Source organism: Bidens hawaiensis, unplaced genomic scaffold (genome assembly GCF_021521415.1).
Source record: "Bidens hawaiensis isolate Kalapana, Puna unplaced genomic scaffold, B.hawaiensis_p1.1 tig00000284_1, whole genome shotgun sequence".
In the NCBI taxonomy this organism is placed as follows: Eukaryota; Viridiplantae; Streptophyta; class Magnoliopsida; order Asterales; family Asteraceae; genus Bidens; species Bidens hawaiensis.
The window spans coordinates 7,284,119-7,299,359 of NW_027491022.1; the positions used below are offsets into that span (position 1 = coordinate 7,284,119).

The following is a 15,241-nucleotide window of genomic DNA, read 5'->3' on the forward strand; positions in this document are numbered from 1 at the left end:
TTTTTTATTAACTGTAATTGTGCACCACAAGATTTAATCTTTAATTAAAAACATGTGGTTGAGAATGAGTTTCTAGAGTTTTCACAACTCAAGTGAGTTTTTATTTTAACCTAACCCTATATATATATATATATATATATATATATATATATAGGGAGAGGATCAAGAGAAAACTCACCCCTTTAGAGAGAAAACTAAAAAACTTCTAAAGAATTATTTTTTAATTAAAAATAAAAAAATATTTTCAAAATTCTGTTTTAGCCATTATTCTTGTATTTTCATATATTTCACTCAAAAAATATAAAAAAAACAAAAAAAAACCGCTGTAATGCACATACGTATTACTGTGCGATACCGTTGTATTACACATGTGTATTACTATGTATTTTTGAGTTTAATAGTGTTTTATTGCATATATTCAATATTTGTGTATTGTATATGTGTAGTAGTGTTGTATTATATGGAAAAAAACTAATAATAAAATAAAAGTTGATGTGGTGCACATGTGCGTTAATGTTGTATTACACATATGTACTAATGTGTATTCGATGTGTATTAGTCTTATATTGCATATATACAATAACGTGTATCAAATATGTGTAATAGTGTTGTATTCTATGCAATACAAACACTTTTGCATATATGCAATGCACACTATTACACATGCGCACTATACCGACGAGGTTACCGACAAGTTTTTTTTTTTGAACCAATAACAACATATAAGAATAATATAAAAATAAGAAACTTCAAAAAAAATATTTAAGTTAAAAATAGTTTTTTTAGAAGTTTTTAGGAGTTTTTAAGTTTTCTTTTTAAGAGGAGTTTTCACTAAAACCCACCCCTATATATATATATATATATATATATATATATATATATATATATATATATATATAACTCACTGAAATAATTCATATACTTCTCATGAAAAAAAATTAATAATTCATATGACAAAATAATGTCCAACCAATCTAGCCACATAAACATCAAAAAAATATGCCTACCTTGGAAAGCTAATGGCCTGCTCGTTTACAGAATGTAATGGAATTGGAATTGAAATTTTCATAGGACTTGGAATTATAGTTGGAATCTGAACATTTCAATAGGAATTAGAATTTGAAGGAATTAGAATCCAGTTACATTCTTAATGTGTTTATTTGGCAAATGAATTAAAATCTGTTTTTTTAACAAGTATAACGATGGAAACATTTTAATTTTTTTAGATTTTTTGTTTCTTATTTATATTTTGCGTTATGGTTTTTTTATGATTTTTTTTTTAATTTTTTAGGGGTTTCTATTATGATAAAAAAATCCCCTCAAAAAATATTCAAAAATAATTAAAAAAAAAATTCATAACTCAAAATATAAATCAAAACAAAAAAAGTAAAAAAACTAAAATGATTTATTCGTTGTCCTCGTTCACAGAAAAAATAAATAAATAAAAAGAGCTCGAGAAGAGACTTCAATGAATTTCTTTGAAATCCTCCACATTTTGGCTCCACATTTTGGAAGGATTTGAAATCTCTTATTTAAAGGAATTTGAAGAAATTGATTCCAATTCCAATTCTAATTCTTTGAACCGAATACATCAAAATGGAATTAAGATTCCAACTCCAACGAAACAAGCACGCCATGTTATGGGATTTTAATTCCAACTTATTTGAATTTCCACGAATTCTGTGAAACGAACGTGTACTAAAAGTTTTCCTCGTTGCTATTTGTTGACCATTGCAGCTCTTAATTCACAAAAGTACAAGAACCCAAAACAATTCCCCATCTTTTGACTTTTGGACTAAAAGCTTTGACTTTTAGTTTTCTTGCGTTCAGTTTCCTTTGACTTGTGTGGATTCCATTGCTTTCCTACGATTTGCGTAAAAGCAGTGGGGTTTAAAGCCTCGGTCCAAAAAAGTTTCACTTTTTAGTTTCTAGAAATGATTGAAAGGAAAGAAAAATGAAAACAATGTTAAAAATAAGATCATTCTTCAAGTCGTTGGCTTTGAAAATAGCTTCGTTTCTAGTCTTTCAAATGACCTACCAAGTAGTAAATATGATTCCTTCTATAATTTGTTTCTTTTTCTTTGAAATGTATCATTGATCCAACCAAGTATAGAACTCTTTAGGCTGCATAGTGCTTGGCCCCTATAGATGTAACCAAGCAATAATCAATGTCCAAGTCTTTGAAGCCACATGACAAAACGAGTAAATGTGACGCGCAGTTTCAATGTGTAGTAATATGACACATCATGGAAGAACATCTAAACCTTTATTAAAGAGGTGCACCCTCGTAGGAAGTCCATCATGAAAAAGTCCCCAAACTAAAATATTAACTTTTTTAGGAATAACTTGCATTCCATCTACTCATCTAGTTTTCATAAAACCTCCGAGAGCATTTTCTTTTCAATAGGTTTCTTCAAATGTTACAAAATTTGTTTGGTCTTGAAACTCCCATCCCCAAAAATCATTACTATCTGATCAGGTGTTATGTTCGAGAGTAGTTTGAAGGAACTTCAATTGGGTCGTCTCAACTCTGTCTCAAAGAATACGCCTCCAATCTCTCAACTGTGTTTGACTTTGTCGTCAATTGCTAAGTAGACAATTTGTGTTATTAGCAAGAGCAAATAATCGTAATAATGAGACCAAAGTGTCATTACCAATCCAATGATCAAGCCAAAAGTGTGTAGAATCACTATGACCCAGAACTGGTTTTTCATAGCCGAGATAGGAACAAAATTGTTATCATTTAAAATACTTTAATCTAATAGTGTATTCGTATATATTTCAGAAAGCTATCAAGGGCAAGGGTAATTGAAGAAATGAAAAACCTACAACCTCATTGAACTCCTTCACAGCCTATCTTATTTTCCCATGGATTTATGTAATCACTTTCTTTGCCTAATGATGTGGGATTCTAAAACTAATGAAGAGGCCATGGTTTGGTCTGTGTTATAGGAATATTCAAGAACTTTATGGACGAGAAGGGAAAGTTTAAAGAAACCTTATGTAACGATGTTCAAGGACTGCTTGCTTTGTATGAAGCAACACATGTAACGGTTGAAGGCGAACAAGTACTCAACGAAGCCCTCGAGTTCACTAAAACTCACCTTGACATCATAGGGAAGGATCCTTCTTGTGACTCTTTATCAAGAAATGAAATACAACAAGCACTGAAACAACCTCTGTGGAAAATGTTGCCACGACTAGAAGCCGTCCATTACATACCTATCTACCAACAAAAAAACAACCCATATTGAGGTGTTATTAAAGCTTGCAAAGTTAGACTTTAGCATGCTTCAATCAATGCACAAAAAGGAGCTTAGCCAACTATGCAAGTACGTCCTCTTTGTAGTTCTCGCCAAGTTGTCTATAACTAGTTTATTCTTTAATTGGGTCAAAATACAACATCGATATGTTTTTGTTTAAGTCAGTGTTTTCTAGTGCTAGGATTTTTGTATAACTCGACATCAAAGTTTTCGGATCTGTGACGGGATTATTGGGAGTTCTCTTGGAACCTCTTAATGTTATTGGTCCTTTAAAAGAGTCACGAGAGTCGTCATTACTTAATATTTTCATTAAGATTCATTTTAGATACTATTACTGAAGAAACACTAGATCAAACTGGATAGTCCGACTGGGTATTTCCCCAGATGTGAGTATTCTGAAGTGTTATAAGAACAGATCCAAGCTGATGCCTGCAAAACAGAACACCGTTGAGTCTCGTTACGGAAAGGATAGAGTGGGGGTCTTCCCGTAACCACCCTCCGGCGTGTGAATCAGTACCGTATCTTAATCGAAAATAATACGAGTACCAGTATATTGCTTAAGGCTTGAGAGTGTGAATGAATACCTTGAAGATATGATCTTCATATTTATAGCAGAAGGTGGAGGGAAGGTGATTGGTGGAGTTGTCACTGTCAAGTTATTCCCTCTCTGCCTGGATGGACACGTGTCGAGCCTTCATTAGATGTGACAGCTTGGACCCGTTTATGGTATAGCCATTATCTGTGCACATAGTGGGATGGCCATTACGTGTCCAGGTGTCCTCTTTCCACTGGCCGATGTCACTATCAGGAGGTTTTAAGGGAATCATCTAGAAGTAGTTTGTTACAACCGCTCTTCCATATCACGTGGGGATCATACGTGTGATGAGTCCCTTGAGTTGTTTTGTGGATTCCTTCCACGGATGTTCGTCCGCGGGTTATAATGGAAATCCACAAAGCGTGTCTTGGATTGTGGATGTCTTTACCAGTCCACGTGTTCCTCGCGCGGATGCCTTTTGGCGATCCGCGGGTTGGGTAATGGATCTGTGAGTGGCGGATGTCTTTTGACGATCTGCGGGTCGGATAAGGGATCCGTGGGTAGCTTTGCCACCCTCCCTCTATAAGTCCCCCCAGTCCATTGTTGCTTCCGTGAGTCGATGTCGCGGGTGGAATTATGGACTTTTATCTTTTGTCGCGGGTTGCAACTACTGGCCCTTGGGATTCCTGCTGTTTGGATAGGGGTACTGTTTAGTCGTCTGAGATGTGACGTCTCCTGTCTGAATCGTGTCAGGAGTGGTGCTCGAGGTTGGTGCACGAGATTTTAGGCTGCTGATTCAAAATTATTTTGTTCTGTCAGTTCCTGCCTAACGTGTCATCTTCTGAGTGGACGGTTTCAGTGTGTGAGCTGGATCCCATTATCTTCGCATTAATTGCGATGTGTATATATAGGGAAGGACGTTCCACTTTCTGATTTACTTGCAAAAATTTTCTCTTCATATTCCTTCTCTCTTCATTTTCTTCTGAGTTTATTTTTACTCTGATCAACCATTGGCTGGTGGTAAGAAGGGAGGTCGTGTTAAAGAAAGTAAGAGGGATTCTTCGAAGGGGCTGGTAGAGAATATTTGCATCAAATGGAAACTTTCCGATTTCCAGGATATCGTCAACCTCTATGGGTTGGCGCAGGAGTGGGAACCAGAGCTCCTTTCTCCTGGTTCTACGGCTGATTAGCCACCGGCCGGAAAAATTGCTTTATACGGTGAGTCTTTCACCACAGGCAATTTCCGGTTGCCGATCACCAAGTTTTTTGGTGATTTCTTGGTTGCCTCTGGGATCCATATTTCCCAGTTGCACCCGTTTGGGATTATAAGGCTTCGCCATTTTGAGTTTTGCTGCAAGGCCCTTGAGATGGAGCCTACAGTGGATCGCTTTCTTGCGATTTACAAGATTCAAACCTGTGGCAGCTGGTTTAGTTTCGCCGTCCAGGGGAAGGCTATCGGGACTGAGCCTCCAAGGAGTGCTCACGAGTGGAAGAACAAGTTTTTGTGGGTTAACGCGGACGTTATTCCGCTAGCCATGACCCGCCACTCGCTGACTACCAAATTCTCCCTTCCTGCTGCCGACACAGAGGGTCAGGAGTGGTTCCAGAAGTTAACACGGACTCCTACCCCGATGGGTCTGATCCCTGAGTCCGAGTTGGTCCAGGTGGGGATGAGCCGCCTAAGGCCATATCTTGTAGAGCAGCCATACTTCTCTCGAGACGACGGACGTAAGCTTTTCCTCTACTGTGTCTGTTGGTGTTTTTTATGCTTTCCTTATGTATGTTTGCTCTCTTTTTTCTTTTTTTACAGGGGAGTGTTCGTTGCTTGAAGTTCTTGTTCCCACCGTCGTGGGAGATATGTTCAGGATACCCTTGGAGATGTATCAAGAGCTTGTTCTTGATCACTTTAAGGGTAATTTTCTTTTCCCACCTGTGGCCGCACAGAACCGGTAGTCACCGAGTCCGCGGTGGCTCAAGGTGTGCACATTCTTAACCCTAAACCTCTTACCGTTATGCATCCGGGCGGGACGATAGTCCTTTCTTCTAGTGATGAATCCTCTAGTGAGGATTCAACTAGTGAGTGTTCCCCGCCGGGTACTTCGGAGAGTTTTCATGCTGGCGTGTTGCGTGCTATTGCAGATATTATCCACCGCAGGAAGAGGGCGAATATTGCCGGTGTATCCGGCCTGAATAAGGATTCCGACGCCGATGAACCCGTTGGTGGTGAGACTACTGTGGGCACCGAGGATCCCGCCGGTGGGGAGGTGGCCCAGACTTCTGACCCCACAGGTGAAGGGGCAACCGGAGGTGCCGAGGGACCCGCTGGTGGTGAGGCAGCCAAAGGTGCCGGTGACCTTACCAGTGGGGAGGTTACCAAGGCTAGGGGGAGGGTCCCCCCTTAAGAAGATCAGGTTGACCCGGCTCTAGGATCAGGTCAAACGTAAGACTTCTGTGCGGCAACCTGCAGGTAACTAGATGCATAATATTCATGGACTCACGTACACTTCTAACTTTTCTCTCTGGATCAACAGTTGTCGCTGCGCCGCATCCACCTTCCCCGCCTCCAGAGGTTTCGTAGGCGAGAGCTGGCGAGGATGTTCCTCCCAAGAATGCCGATATGCCGCCACCTGAGGTAGTGGTGGAAACTGAGGTTGTGTCTCCCAAGGATAAAATTAAGACTCCTCCAGTTTCCACGGGTGAAAAGGGGGAATCTTCCAATCCTCTATATCAGGATCAGGGGGATTCTGTTGTTCGTCCTTCAGGGAATCTTGGCCCAGACGCGCTCTTTACCGATCCGCGTGTGTGTCAAGAATTATTTGAACATTGCCTCCCCCCCCCCTCATTCTGAGTGTAACAGGATACACTCCCAAACTCAGTCTAGTTTGGCGCAAGCACTTAGCTATCATCTGGCTAATGTGTTGTCAACTAGTCATGAGGTATTCAAGGGTTGGGTGGTTGGGCAAACCGACCTTGAGCGCGCCGTTCAACGCATGGTCGAAGTTGAAGCGGCGAGGGATGCTGCCAGGCGGGGGGCTAGGGAGAAAGAAGCTGCCCTCCTGACTGTTTAGGAGGAGAATAAGCGTTTGAATGAGCGGGTAGCCGCTCAAGTCGAGTTTATCGCCGCCCGGGATGAGGAGGTCTGGAGGCTTGCATCCAAGGTCCAGGAGAAGGACGACCGCCTTGCCTCTATTACTGAAGTAAAGGCGAGTCTGGAGAAGGCCTTCACTGATGCCTCGGATGAACGACACTGGCTTATGAAATTTGGCATCCCCAAGGTAAATACTTCGATTATCTGTTTGTCCTATGAGAATATCATGCTGACTCTTTCTTGGTCCAGATTGGCAGGCTCATCAAGGAAGGACCTGAGCTTGGGGATTGCTTAGCTGATTTGTTGGTCAGCTCGTCGCGGGTGGGTCGCCAAGCTGGTTTCCAAGAAGGGTAAACCATGCCTTGCGAGGGACGTCCGCCTACAGAGTTTGAGCTTCAAGGCCAGGATTGTCAAAAGGAATATGACGAGCGAATGGATTTCTTTGATAATCCTTCCATTGACATCCTGAGGTACTTAGAAGAGAACTGTCGCGAGCCCACTGCTGTTGGTGAACTGCGCCTTCATGTTAATAAACTGCTTGCGGAGGCTGAGGACAAGGAGGCCCTCCACGACGAATAGAATGATAGTGTAGATTTATCAATGTATTTCCTTTCTTGATTTGTAATCTTTGTGTACGTATGAAATGAAATGAACTATATTTTTCACTTGTGTTGAACTTTCCATCTTTATTCTTTGTTTTTATCGGGAGGGTTAATCGGATCGCTGACGACTTCTTTGTCGATGACCCGTCCGCCTACAGTTATGACTTGTCTTTTTCTGGTTCTTTTTTGTAACTTGCATTCCGATAATATCTGACGTGTCAGCCAAAGCATTCAGTTTGTCTAGTTACTGTAGAAATAGTAATTCGCCAATTATATCTGAGATTTGACAGATGTAACAGGTTTGCACTGCGCAGAAAAAGTTATGACAGCTGGCTCGCGCCGTATCTTGGGATTTTAAATTTTCGACTTTTAGTTTTCCCGCCTGACGTGTCACAAACTGATTGGTAGACAATTGTGTTGCAGTATTTCACGCATTAAATGCTGCCACTATATATATCCGTTGATCCTCTTTCGTCTTATTTTGTGTTGAAGAGCCAAATTAATCTTTGCCGAAATTCCTAATGTAATTCTCTTCTCCTTTACAAAATTTCTGTTGTTTGATTTCTTAGCAACCTTAGCTCGTTGTAATCAATATTTGGCCGATTATATGGCGTCGACGAAACCTGATTATCAAACCATTGGCTCTGTCACCATTGATTGGGACGTCAAAGGGTTTCAAGATGTCGTCAATGCTTATGGTATATCTCCAGAATGGGAGCCGGAATTTCCAGCACCTGGTTCGACGGTGAGCCGACCTCCGGTGGGGAAGATGGCTGTGTTTGCCGAGTTCTTCAGCTCTGGGAATCTCCGATTTCCGGGTACCTGGTTTCTGGGTAAGCTGATCACTGGGAATAAGATTCATATTTCCCAACTTCATGCATCGGCGGTGATGTGTATACGCCACTTTGAATTTTGTTGCTGGGCGCATGGCATTGTGCCTACCATTGACAAGTTCGGTGTGTTCTACCGTTTGCATGGTAGGGGTGGCCGGTATGTTTGCCTTCTGACTGATCGGAAGGTTATTGCTATGGATACACCTCTCGTGGACCTTCACTGGGCAAGGAAATTCTTTTGGATTCAGGAGGACGTGGTCCCGTCATCCATGGATTGGCATTCGGCAGACCAGCCATTGATTGCCCTTCCATTCGTTGATTGTCTGGAAAGGCATGGGTAGTACCAACAGTTGACCCACACCCCTACTCCCATGCGCCCCATCCCTGAGTCCGCCCTTGTGAGGGCTGGGATGAGCCGCCTGTGGCCTTATCCGGGCGAGGTGCCGTACTTCCGGAAGCTAGATGGATGTAAGTAAGTTCGTAATATCTTGTAGGCTTATCCCGGTTTCTAACCTTGGTTTATTGTGCAGCTGTGGGTCTTCTGCTGTCTGTTCTTCTCGTGGGTGTGCCTGGGGTTATGCACGTGGCTGCCCGCGATAAGAAGGAGCTCTCTATACTTGACAAGACCAAGAATAGTTTTTTGTTTCCTCAACAAACCCGCCAGGAGCCTGTAGTTTCTGAGGGCTTGTTTGTGACAGGTAACTTGTCATTGGTAAGACCAAGGATAATCTTCTGCATCCTCTCATCGATTAACGAATGTATTTGTGATACAGCCTTTGGTCGCAAGGGGAAGGAATCATCCTCTAGCAACATTCCGCTGGCCATGGCTGGTGGAAAGCAAGAAATGGACCTTCCTCCTCCTCCTCCGAAAGCGAAGAGGATTCGTCTCTGCGATCGTGTTGCAGTTCGCACTAAAGGTATCGCATGTACTTTTCTATGAATTTGTATTTACTGTTTAGCTGCTTACTTGGCGGTTTGTTTTTTGTGGAGCCCTGTTATCTTCTTAGACTCTCCTCCCACTAAGAGTGACCCCAACCGGTTGTCCTCTACTGGTAAGGGGCAGTCCAAGGAGGGTTCAACTTCCTCTGGTGCACGAAGGTTGGAGTCACCGCCTTTGCCTCCTGCTCATGAAGCTGAGGAGCCTTCCGAGAGAGTGGTGGTACCTCCTCTGCCTCCTCATGAATCCGAGAGGAGGGAGGGGGGCCACATTTTGCAGGGTGGGATTGTTCGGCACGTCCCTGAATGGAATCTGGCTCCTTCCTCGCGATTTTCTAACGGGGAGGTGTGTTTTGATTCCCTTCATGAGGGCATGCCCCCTGCGGAGCGTGAGTATCAGCAGAACCGGTCCCGGGTATCTGTTGGCAATTCGTATATATACCATCTGGCCAACCTGGGTTCCATATCCCAAGAGATATACCAGGACTGGAACTACATGGGGCGGAACTGGGGTTCTCAAGAGAACCTGTTGGAAGAGCTCCAGGCAGAAAGGGAAAAATATCGTCTCGTGGCTAACACCGAAAGGTGGAAGTTGAGTGATTCTGAACGGGCTCTTGAGCAAGAGAGGGAGCAGTGAGCTGCTGCTGCTAAGGATTGGGAAAAGGCATGTCGGCGGCAGAATGCTGCTCTCGAGGCCGCACATGCTCTGACCCGTGCCCGTGAAGCTGAGCTTGCTAAGGCAGAGGAAGCCAAGCATGATGTTGAAGCTCGTCTTTTAGCTCAGGAAGAGACTATCAGTACCCTTCATGTTGCCGCTGCTGAAAGGGATCAACTGATTGAAGACCTGATCAAGGAAAATACCAAGTACATTGGTGAGCAGGGCGCTCTAAAGTTACGTGCTGAGGGAGCTTCTTCTAACTGTGCTTGGTTGATGCGGAAAGGTTTTCCCAAGGTATGGGTTCCCATGTCTTTATCATAACTTGTAAATTTGTTGTACTGATTCTTGAATCACTTCCGTAGGTTATCTCCCGTATCCACAAAGGAGATGAGTTAGGAAACTGCCTTGCCGACCTTCTATGTGCATCAAGTGATTCGGGGCGTAAGGCAGGCTTCCAGGAAGGGATAACCTTTGCTAGGGAGGGGCGTCCCTTGGAGGAGTTTAACCTTCAAGGAGCGGATGTGGATGGGAAGTATGATGCGCAAATGGATGCTTTTAACCAACTGCATTTTCCCATCCACGACGCTATCCAAAGCTTTGCTGAGGCGGCGGATGGCGTTCGCCAGTTCCGCGACTATCTTCGTGAAGAACAATTTTGTTGTATATTTTTTTTTCTTCTATTCCTGTAATCCCTTTTTTGAATGTATATATGGCATGGATTTTACATTTTGTCTTGTATGAATACAATATAAATGTGCGTGAGCTGAATCTGTCATGTATCCAATATATAGGATTAGGATAAGTATTGGCACGCAGGCCTATCCGTACAGGAACTAATATTCTATGAAATTTTAAATTGGGAAATCGCACAACTATATTCGTATTAATATCATTTTGAATAACGAAATTTGGTACGCAGACCGAAATAATAGGCACGCAGGCCAGCAGAGAGGCACGCAGGCCTAGAAGAAAATTACATGACTTAGATATAACACCTCCGTAGTTATGCAACGTTCCAAGTCCTGGGAATAGGGGTGCCATCCATTCTTTTCAGTTTGTATGCACCCTTTCCCAGTACTTCGTCGATTTGATAGGGGCCTTCCCAGGTTGGTGCTAACTTCTCTGGTGATTCCATGTTTGATGCTTCGTTGCTTCGGAACACGTAATCCCCTTGGTTGTATTCGCATAACTTGACTTGTGCTTCATAGTATTTTTGGAGTTGGCGTTTGTATTTGTTTTCGTGTATATCGGCCAACTCTCTTCTTTCTTCTAAGAGATCCAGGTTTAACCGGAGATCTTTTTCATTATCGGCAACCAAAAGCATTCATGCGGATGGGACGCTGACTTCTACCGGAATCATTGCTTCATTCCCATAGGTCAAACTAAACAGGGTTTCTGAGTTACTTGTTTTCTTGCTAGTTCGATTTCCCCTAGAACATGAGGCAATTCGTCAACCCAGCCCGTTCGTTTGGTTCCCAACCGTGCTTTTATGCCTTCCTTGATACTTCTGTTTGCTCGCTCCACCTGCCCATTGGCTTGCGGATGGGCTACCGATGTGAACACTTGCTTGATGTGGAGTTCCGACAACCACTCTTGCAGGGTTTTGTCAGCAAACTGGGTACCGTTATCACTTACTATCGTCTGGGGAAGACCAAAGCGACAGATTATATATTCCCAAAGGATTTTTTTGACGTTTGCCGCCGTGATGTGAGCAAGTGGTTTAGCTTCTACCCACTTGGTGAAGTAATCAATTGCTACGAGCAAGAATTTGACTCGCCCTGGCGCCTCTGGGAATGGTCCCATGATATCGATGGCCCACCCACGCCTAGGTTACTGGCACCAGATGATTCTGTGGTCTCAAGGTTTGAGGCGCATGCCTTTGACAGGCGTAGCACTTCTGGATTTCCTTGACTGCATCCATGTGCATTCCTGGCCAGTAATACCTAGCTTTCATTATGTTTGCTACGACCATCCTTGGGCCCGCGTGTAAGCCACAAATGCCTTCATGGATTCCTCGTATTATGTAGTTGGATTCTTCCATGTCTACGCATCTGAGTAATGGGCCAAGGAATGATTTTCTGAACAGAACCCCATCATGTATTTGATACCACAGCGCCTTATGGCGGATCTTTCGTGCCTCCGCTTTATCTTCCGGGAGAATGCAAGAGGACAAGTAGGTCATGATGGGTTCCATCCAGGATGTTGCACCAGTCTGGATGGCCATAACTTGGCGTTGTGGGACGGATGGAGCATCCAGAACCTCGATTCTAACATCTCTGCCCATGTGTTCAAAACTAGTGGATGCCAACTTGCTTAAGGCATCCGCAGGTCAATTTTCACTTCGTTTAATGTGGACCACATTTCACAAAGCAAATTGTTGCATGAGGTCTTTAGCTTGGGATAGGTATGAGGCCATAACATCGTTTTTTGCCTCATAGGTTCCCGACACTTGTCCTGCAATGAGTAAAGAATCGACCCGTGCCTCTAAGAATTTCACACAGAGCTTTCTCGCGATCCACAACCCGGCCAAGATTGCCTGGTATTCAGCTTCATTATTCATGCTTTTGAAGTTTAGTTGGATGGCATAGGTGAATTCTTAGCCGTCTGGGTTGATCAGCTTCAATCCCGCACCCGATCCTTCCCCGCTTGATGCTCCATCCATAAACAGAGTCCAACACTGACTTTCGTCGGAAGGGATCAGGGGTTGTTGTTCAACCAAACATTCTTGGACTTTACTTGTTGGTACTTCCGTGACAAAGTCTGCCAAAACCTGACCTTTGATTGCGGGTCTAGGTTTGTACTCGATTGAGTATTCTCCCAGTTCGATCGTCCACTTAGCTAGCCTACCGGATAACTCGGGCTTGGTCAGCACGTTCTTCAACTTATAATCAGTTAAAACATGTATCGGGTGACGCTGGAAATATCTTTTTAGCCTCCGCGCTGCATACACTAGTGCCAAAACTAGCTTTTCGAACATCGAGTACCGAGTTTCGGCATCTGTTGGCGTTTGGACGGTCTTTCGATCCGTCAGGAGAACTACCCCGATTGCGATATCCGAAGCAGATAAGTATAATGTGAGAGGCTCTCCGTCTCGAGGTGCAGTCAATATTGGAAGCATCATTAGGCACTTTTTTACTTCCGAAAACGCCGTTTCTGCCTCGGGTCCATTTGAAATGTGCCTTCTTCAGGTAATTTCGCAATGTCGAGATGAACGGATAAGACTTAGCAGCATGGTTTGCCAAGAACCTGTTTTATGCAACTAATCTTTCATTCAACGTCTGGACTTCTTTTAACGAGGATGGGGAAGGCATCCGGGCGATAGCTTGCACCTTTTCTGGGTTCGCTTTGAATCCTTCCCCGGTTACGATTACTCCAAGAAATTTACCCTCCTCCATGCCAAAGGAGCATTTCGAAGGGTTAAGTTTCATGTTTATTTATCTCAAGATGGAGAAAATGTCTTCAATATCCCAAAGCAACTGATCTTCTTCCACGCTCTTGATGACCAGGTCATCCATATATACTTCCAAATTCTTCCCAATCTGATTTCGAAAGGTATTATTCATTAGACGCTGATACGTGGCACCCGCGTTCTTTAGACCAAACGGCATCATTTTGTAACAAAATGTGCCTTGGTCCGTACGGAAAGCGGTCTTGTCTTCGTCGTGGGCTGCCATTCGTATCTAGTGGTACCCTTTGTAAGTGTCTAAGAAGCACTTGTACTTGAAAGGTGCCACCGCATCTACCTTGAGGTCGATTTCTGGGATTTGGTAACAGTCTTTGGAGCATGCTCTATTCAAATCTTTGAAATCGATACACATTCGCCATGAACCGTTGCTCTTAGGCACCATCACCAGGTTTGCAACCCAAGTTTGATATTGAATTTCGCGGATGATGCCCGCGTACAACAAATCCTGCACTTGTTCATTCATGGCTTTTGTCTGTTCAGGCCCCATCTTTCTCCTTTTCTGAACGATCGGTGTATACGCCGGATTCACTCACAGCCGATGTTTTGAAATTTCCCGCTGGACGCCTGTCATGTCTGAGGGTTTCCAGGCAAAGATATCCTCGTTCTTGATTAGTAACTGTTTCAGGCAGACGCGCACTGTTTCTAAGATAGTTGCCCCGACTGTGACAGTTTGTTCTGGATAATCCGGATTGACAACACATTTCTCAGGCTCTGTCCGCAGTGTCTTTTTGGGTATCTTCGCGGGCTTTGATCCTTCTATTACATAGAAATGTTTGTTGACTCGGATAATTGCTATCCCTGTTCGCGTGGGAACGCCCACTGCACCGTGTGCTGTGGAAGGATTGGCATTGAAGTCACCAATTGTTTCCCGCCCTAGGATTATCTCATGTTTCGATCTCGCAGGTAGGACGAGAAACTCGACATCTTCCGTCCTCGTATGGATTCCATCGCTTAGCGTAACTGGGAATGTTATGACCCCCTTGGGGTGCATAACTTCGTATCCAAAACTGGAAACCGGGGTGTGCACAGGTTTCAATTTTGCCTTATCTTTGTCGTCTAGCTGTTCGAAACATTGTTCGTACATTATGTCAGATGTACTTCCAGTATCGAAGAAGACATATTGAGACCGATAGTGACCGAACAGAGCTGTGATGATTAGAGGTTGCTTCATGCATGGACCTCCTTTCACCCTTGGAAAAACTACGGGTTCACTTTTCCATTCATCTTCGTCCGCCTCCATCCGCTTAAACTTTCGAGGGGGCCCCCCTTGGATCATGTGTACATTTAAATCTTTGATCTATTTTCGCGGGGGACCCTTGTCGTAAGTTTTAAAGCAAATGGTCAAGTTTCTCGGACTTTATGGCGGACAAGATCTCATTATTTAGGCTTATGCACTCATTTGTGTCATGTCCAATATCTTCATGGAACATGCAGTGCTTGTTCGGATTCACCCGCTTGATCAGCGGTTGAGGCTTTCTAAACTCGATGTTCTCCGTTGTTAAGATTTCGGACGGAGTTTTCTTCAAGGGTGTCCAATGCTGCCAGTCGGAGTTGCCCGCTGTTCTAACTTTTTGTTTATGCCCGATCAGTGATCTGGCATCAAACTACTTGGAAGAGCTTTCTGGGGGTTGTATCCTTGACCAGATTGAACCCCCTCTTCCTTCTTTAGCTGAGTGTTCCGCTGTTCATATTTCATGTGTTGTTTGGGTGCCTCTCGCCCTAACAATTTTCCTGTAGCTGCGAAAACTTTGACCGCGGACATAATCACGTCCCAAGTCTGGGGCATGCCATCCCAGCCTGTCAAACATCTGACCATCTCAGGGCTCCTTGCGTTTACTCGGAACGCTCCTCGTAACATGT

The 15,241-nt window shown here is 43.6% G+C and overlaps 1 pseudogene; it reads left to right on the top strand.

Annotated features, from left to right (window-relative positions):
- Positions 1–2,956: 2,956 nt before the first annotated feature.
- LOC143618966 ((E)-beta-farnesene synthase-like) overlaps positions 2,957–15,241 on the top strand; it is a 36,384-nt pseudogene continuing 24,099 nt past the window's right edge.